This window comes from Muscardinus avellanarius (genome assembly GCF_963383645.1).
Source record: "Muscardinus avellanarius genome assembly, chromosome: 5".
NCBI lineage: Eukaryota > Metazoa > Chordata > Mammalia > Rodentia > Gliridae > Muscardinus > Muscardinus avellanarius.
In genome coordinates this window covers 19,227,369-19,235,076 of record NC_137790.1, presented here as the reverse complement: position 1 = coordinate 19,235,076, position 7,708 = coordinate 19,227,369, and positions in this window count along the sequence as shown.

The following is a 7,708-nucleotide window of genomic DNA, read 5'->3' as shown; positions in this document are numbered from 1 at the left end:
GAGCAAATAAACAGTTACATAGTGTAGACATTTCTAAGCATGTCAGAGGTAAAGGGGCACTCCCATGATAGTCACTGACTTTGAAGAGTGGATAGTTAGCCATGGAGATAGAGCGTTCATATGGAGAATGCTCTACAGGACAAGTGCCAGGAGGATTAAGGAAACGAGCACTCACAGCCAGGACCTTTTTACTTTTGGGCCAAAGCAGTGTATGAAATCAAGAATCCCAAGATCATCGGAGGCAGGCGGGAGGTTGGGGCTAGTTCAATAAAACAGTGATTTTGGTCCAGGCTTCATTTTTAGAACATATGTGTCTAGCAAGCAGGTTGACTGCAGTATCAAAAAGATTTGATAACAGGTTATGAAAATTTGACATTCCACATCAGAACAATGGTTCTCTATCTGGGAGGATTTTGCCCCCTAGGACACATTGGCCATATCTGGAGATAGTTTTGGTTGTCAGAACTGGGGGAAAGGGAGCTATTGGTATCTGGTGAGTAGACATTGTAGATGCCCATGTTACATCATGCAAACTCTTCTCCATATTCAATGACTTCTTTATAAGAAGACAATGTCTTAAAATAACAAAAATCTCTTTACAGTGGGAAAGCATGACAGACTATAGCTAGCTGATCGAGGTCAACATCAGCAGTCATAAGTCATGTTGACTGTATGCACCCTGGGTATTTTATGAGGAGAATGGCATTTGACCTTTACCATCTTCTTCCCTACGCCTCATAACTCCAGTCAAATTATGCGAAAAACATCACGCAAATTCCAATAGATGAGCAACCTACAAAATACCTGACCAATACTCCTCAACATTGTTAAGGTCACGAATAACTAGGAAAAGTAAGAAACTGTCACATATCAGAGGAGTTTCAGAAGACCTAAGGACTAAATATAACATGGCAGGTAACATGAATTGGATTTTGTAACAGAGAGAAAAAAAGATAGGTACAATGTAGGGAAATTCACATAAACAATGGACTTCAATGATAATGTATGAATAACAGATCACGACTTTTTGGCAAATGTGTCATACTACTCCAACATGTTTATCACAGGGAAATTTGTGCAGGGAACATATGGGAACTTTGTACTATCTGATAAATTTTTCTGTTCAAAAATCTAAAGCTGTTCAAAAGTGAGGTCTAATGAAAAAATAAAGTCAGGTTTACGGTTTATAATACACTCAAAAGTGAATTTACTTTAAACATAGCCTTTTTGCAGGCTGAGAAAAAATATTTGGCTTGCAATGAACCTCTCTGGCACCAGATGCTGAATCTGTGATTTCCAACGTAGTCAACTTCCTTTATGTTACAGATGATAAGACAACAGTTTTGCCATCAATGGAGGGTTTATAGAAGCCACACAACTATAAGTTGCAATGCCACCACCAACTGCCTTCAATCTGAGGGCGGAGCTCCTCCCTCTCTAAGGAGCCCTGTGCTGTGAAGGTGAGGGAAGTAGGCAGAACTTCATGACTGGGACCGTTTACTCTATGCTCCTTAATTTTAGATTCAGTACCTGTGAACACTAAAACCTACACAAACAAATAGAAACAATTCTGAATAGAGCTAAGTTCCTAGAAGAACAATAACATTTGTAACATCTTTCTTGAGGTGCGCCTGGATTGAACCCAAGGCCTCGTGCATGCTGGGCAAGCTCTCTACCTCACTGCTATATTCCAAACGCTTATCAGATATTTTTAGAGATTTATAAAAAAAATCTCTTTGAATGATATAGGATGAGATATTTAACTTAGGAGTTGCAGGCCAATCCCGGATTTAGCCAAAGTATAATTTTTGTGACTGTGGACGTGACCGAATCTGGCTATAAAGTTAGAAAATGACACTGGAGCTGAAGAATGGTGTTATTAATGTACCTTAAAGGTATTGATATCCTTATAAATGAGCAACGAGCTTAGCAAGTGGACATAAAATAGATTCTTTAGAAGGGTTATTCATCTTTTAACCTGGGAATAGTCCACATTAATCATCAGCTGGAAAATTAATTAATTTTGAAAAACTGGATATAGTTTTGTAAACTCTCAAAAAGTTATTTATATATTTTTTTAAAAAAAGCATAGTCAATGGAAAGGAAATGCAGTTATTTTTTGACCATTAATCAAACCCTTGACATTTCCCATACCGGTATGAATTCTCATCTTCTTTCTTTTATGTTAGAGATAGGTGATATTGCTCAAAGCACTTGTTATGGATCATCTCACTTAATCCTTAATGAACCTCAGAGCAGGAATTGTCTAACTATCATATGCATGTGGACACTGAAGATGACATAGCAAGCCCATGGTAAAACTAGGGTTTAAGTCCAGGTTGCCCAGCTCTACATCAGATCTTGTCCTTAACCTATGTTCTGCTGCCATACTTTAGTTGTTTATAAAAATGAAAAACGTATCATGTCAAATCTACTGTGTGATGACTTTGTACTCCTGCTGGAAGAAGACTCAGGAATGTCTTCTGTGAGGTTCTAAGTGTCTGTCACCAACCCACAAAGGAGATTAGATGGCTTTCTTGTATGCTTTTATTATATCTTGTGCTTTTCACGTTAGAACATTTATCATACAACCAATTATGTATATTTTAATTATTTACTTGATATCATTTATCCTGTAGTCTATAAGCTCCCTCAGGACAAGGACCGTATGATTTATCGTTGTCTCCATAACACCTAGAACAGTCTTTGGGATGTTGTAAATCATGAAGACTAGTCACTGAATAAATAAATGAATGAATAAATGAACGAAAGAAGAAAATTTGTTTAAAGAGACAACAGGGTATTTAAATAGAGTACCTTAGAAGCTTACTTTATTCAAAGTCTATGTGGAAAAGTATTATATAGCAAGATAATTTGTTACCTTAATGATTAAATGTTTTAAGATATAACTCTAGATATATTGTTCTAGATTGAAGTTTATCCTTCAGTGACATAATAGTAGAGCATAAGTATGTGAAATTTGTTATCTTTTTCACAGGAACATATGTATATATATGTATATATATGTATATATATGCATATATGTTACATTTACAGTTTTTATGAGAGGGAGAGAAGGGGGGAGAGCGGGAGGGAGGGGGAGAGAGAGAGGGGAGAGAGAGAGAGAGAGAGAGAGAGAGAGAGAGAGAGAGAGAGAGAGACCCCCAATAACTCATTATCCAGTATCAGCACTTATTAATACATGGTCATAAGTATTTTTATTTCAAGACCTTCAACCATTCCCACTTTCTGTTTATTTTGAAGCAATTTTCAGACATTACATCATCTTACTATATTTCAGTATTTAGCCCTATAAGGACCATAAAAAGAGAGTACAATTGTATTACTACAAATAATATACCCTTAATAGCAAATATCTTGTCTCCAATTGTCTTGCAGAATTTTACAATTATTTTTCAGTTTATTTGAACAGCATTCTAAGATTTATACATCGCAATTAGTTGAGATTTATTTATTTTTCTTTTTTTGTGATACTGGTGATTGAACTTAGGGGCATTCTACCAAAGCCACAACCACATCCCTTTTTATTATTAGTTTTGAAACAGGTCTTGTTAGGCTGCTGAGAGTCTTTGTAAGTTGCTGAGGGTGGTCTCAAACTTGTGATACTTCTGTCTCAGCCTCCCAAGTGCTGGGATTATAGATGTCTACTACCATATTTGGATAGTATTTCTTTTAACCTCTAGAATACCTTGCTATCTCTTTTATTTTCTTGAAGAAACAGAATCATTTGATCTGTGGTATTCCCACAGATTGGATTTTGCTGCTTTCAACTTTGCGGTATCATTTAACATGTTCCTCTGTGCCCCGTTTCTTGCTGGTTGGTGGCCAGACAGAGCACAGCTGTTTGCCCACTCAGCGACATATGGGTGGCACATTGGAGAGGTGAAACACGGGGTTTAGGGGGCAGGTAGGGGAATGGAAAAATGCATGCTGAGGGATTTATAATGTACCAGTTACCATGACAACAGTGTTATCTACCTGGAAATGAGGGGCTGGAGGGAAGACTAAGTTTTCTCATATGACCTAGTAGGAGTACTAGGGTCAGATTCCAAGCTTGTCAGCTTGATCTTCCCCTGCACTTTTTCTTTGATGCTATTTTGCCTTTATCACACCAAAAGCCCACAAGCAAACAAATGTTACCACTCTGATAGAATATGAAATATGCAAAGTAGTTGTTTGTCCCTAAGTGGGGAAAATAAATAAGAACTATCTGGTTGAAAAACTACTAATGACTTTACTCGTAGGAGAATGAGTTGAAACAGCATAAATATCCCTTTCCTTTTCCTTGAGGCATGGCGATTGGGTTAAGTAACACAGAAATATAACCTGGGGCAGGGACACAGTGTATAATTTTTTAGGAGTTTGGTGAGAAATAGAATAAAGTTGGTTGTAATAAGAGATAGAACAAACTTGTCTGCTAGGTATGTGTATGAGAATGATCTTTTGAAGAAATTAATTTTTTCACTTGGTAAAGTATATTTAGTATTGTATCCCTGTCCTTAACACAAACAAATCCATGTCTACCAATGTTATGGCTTATATTTAAAATGTCCACCAGTTCTTATGTCCTAGACAAGGAAGCCATGTTGAAAGTGGAGCTTGGTTTTGTGTGTGTGTGTGTGTGTGTGTGTGTGTGTGTGTGTGTGTGTGTTTCCTGGAAATGAGGTGGGACTGGAGGGAAGACTATATATCTATATCTATATCTATATCTATATCTATATCTATATCTATATAGATATATATTTTTTTCCTTTGCTCTCCCTCTCTGCATCTGGTCTCCATAATGTGAGATCAGAATTCCTCTGCTTGTGTTTTCTTTCTATTACTTACCACCATGCTCAGAGCTCTACAGATTTTACCAGCTTAACATGGATGAAAACCTCTGAAACCTTCAAAACTGTACACAAATAAATCTTTCTTCCTCTAACTTGTGGTCATCAGGTATTTTGTGTTACAGCAGTGAGAATGCTGATGGGAGCAACCCATAATCTCAGAGAGTGACCTTACTTGAGAATAGGGTCTTTATAGATACGATAATTGAAATGAGGCTAGATTGGATTATAGTATCCCCTAATTCCAATGATTGGTCTTCTTATAAGAGCACAGAACATAAAGACAAAAAGCAAATAGATATGTGATGATGGAGGCAGAGACTGGAGTGAGGCAGTGATTAGCCAAGGAGCAGGGATTGCCAGGCATCCAGGATCCTTTAGTGGGAACCCGCCCCATGGACATCTTCATTTCATTTTTAGTCTCTAAAACCATGAGAGAATATGTTTCTGTTGTTCTAAGCCATTCAGTTTATGGCAGTTTGTTTTGCCAGCAACAGGAATTTAATATGGCATGGCTGATCTCATATAATCTAGAAAGCCTTAGTCTATGTAGAAGTCTCCCACACCACAACCACAGGGTCCAGTGCCCACTTTCTATCTTGGTTATCCCCACTGTGCCCTTTTCACCCCACTTTTAAATGAGAGTTTTTCAGCTGGGCGTAGTGGTGCACACTTGTAAACCTCGCGCTTGGGAGGAGGAGACAGGAGGATCGCACAGGTTCGAAGCCAGCCATGCTGGCTTAAGAGACCCTGTTTTCAAATAAAAAGTATAAAATAGGTCTGGGAGTGTAGTCCAGAGGTAGAAGGGTTTCCAGGAACCCCAGTACCACCAAAAAAAAAAAAAAATAGAGTTTCTCCTTTCTCATTCAAAAACAGATGATAATTGGGCAGGGATAGCTGTGTCCTCTCATCAGGTATCCAAGACACCTTTTAAAACAGGAGGAAGGGTCCCAGAGGGCTTAATTCCATGTTTTCTCAAGGGAGGCTGAAGTTTCTCAGAGAAGAAGATAGGATGTAAAGAAGTTTAAAGAAAGGTAAAAAAAGGAGTGACCAGAGGAGAGTCAGGGAATGGAGGGTCCTTCATGGGTATTCTACCAGGGCCTATGCTTGAAGATGTACTGATTTTTATGGTACATATATCTTACAGTTTGACTTTGGTTTGTCACTACCAAAATTTATACTGCATTTCAAATCCCTACTATAGCAATATTGAAATGGTGGGACCCGTAAGAGAGGATTAGGGTCATGAGGGATCCATGCTCATAAATTGACTCATTGGGTTTTACTCCAGAGACTATGTTAGTTCTCTTGAGATTGGATTAGTTACTGCAAGAACAGGTTGTTAGAAAACAAGTCCAGTCTTTTTGTCTGGTGCTTCTCTTCTTCTCTTGCCATGTGATATCATTCTCTTTTTTTCTGAGCTCTTACTACATGATACCTTCTAACATATTGAGATGAAGCTGGGTTGGGGAGGGGTGGGAGGTGCTTGACAGATGCTGGTGCTATTATGTTTGGACTTTCTAGCTGGCAGAATTGTGAACCACCATATTTCCTTTGTAAACCACCCAGTCTCACACATTTTGTTATAGCAACACAGAGTGGACTACTATAAAGGACATAATATCAGATTCACACCATTTTTTATAGTGTTAGAGCCATTTCTTAAAACTAAAACTGTTTACACAACTGCTGCAGATTTTGAGAAAATAACACAAGGAATGCTACAGTCAGCATTCTCACTGATGTGATTCCAAATACTTCATGACAACAACCCAGAGGGGAAAGATTTATTTGTTCACAGTTTGAAATGTTTCCACCCATGTTATGTTGGGTAAAGTCTGAAGAACTCAGGGGATGACAGTGGGAAAAATAGAAAGAAGAAAGAAAGAGAGAGAGAGAGAGAGAGAGAGAGAGAGAGAGAGAGAGAAGAATGAGAGGAGGAGGAGGAGGAGGAGGAGGAGGAGGAGGAGGAGAAGAAGAAGAAGAAGAAGAAGAAGAAGAAGAAGAAGAGGAGGAGGAGGAGGAGGAGGAGGAGGAGGAAGAGGAGGAGGAGACAGGAGCTTCAGTCAGATCATGGCAACAGAAAAGAGAGAAGAGAGAAGAAGGAAGTTGTAGCACCCTGCCCTGGAAACATTGTCCCTGGCCAAGTCCCCAGGGATGCTTCTTTATCAACCAAGTCCCACCTTCAACATGGCCACCTTCTCACCCACTGAGGTAAGGGAAACATTCTAAATCCAAACCTCAATAAGGGATATTCTATGAGATAGAAGGCTAATCACCATTATGTCAGTTATGTTTAGTTATCTAGTGTGAAACAGTAACCTTCTAGGCATATGCGATGGTAAAAGTGTATCTATGATGGTGAGTAATAATCCAAATGAAGAATAAGTCTGGTTAAGGGTACAAATTTTTCCTTCCCTAATGCATATTTCTGATAAGGCTCTGGGAAAGAGAAAAAGGGATGTCTTACCACATCATGTATACTTTTGGTCAACACAAAATAAAACAACCTGCAAAAGCACATGAATATTATCTACAGTCAAGTAGATCATTCTAACTTTAGAAAGAAACAATTTAGCAAGTAATATTCAACTCAAAATAAATTCCATAATTTTATCCACTTTAAATAATTGTTGGTTCTACAAAATAACTCTAGTTATTAAATAACTCTTTATTTAAAAGACCTTAGTGACCTGGAAATTGTATAAAGTAATCCTTGTTAAAAATCACATGGTCTTGCAGCTGGCACTTGCAGCTAGTGTGGAGGGAACAGAGTTTTGTGAAAAGAAGAAAAAGTTCCCGTCTCTGTCAACATTCTCACTGCCATAATTTAAGATAACTGATCACACAATTTA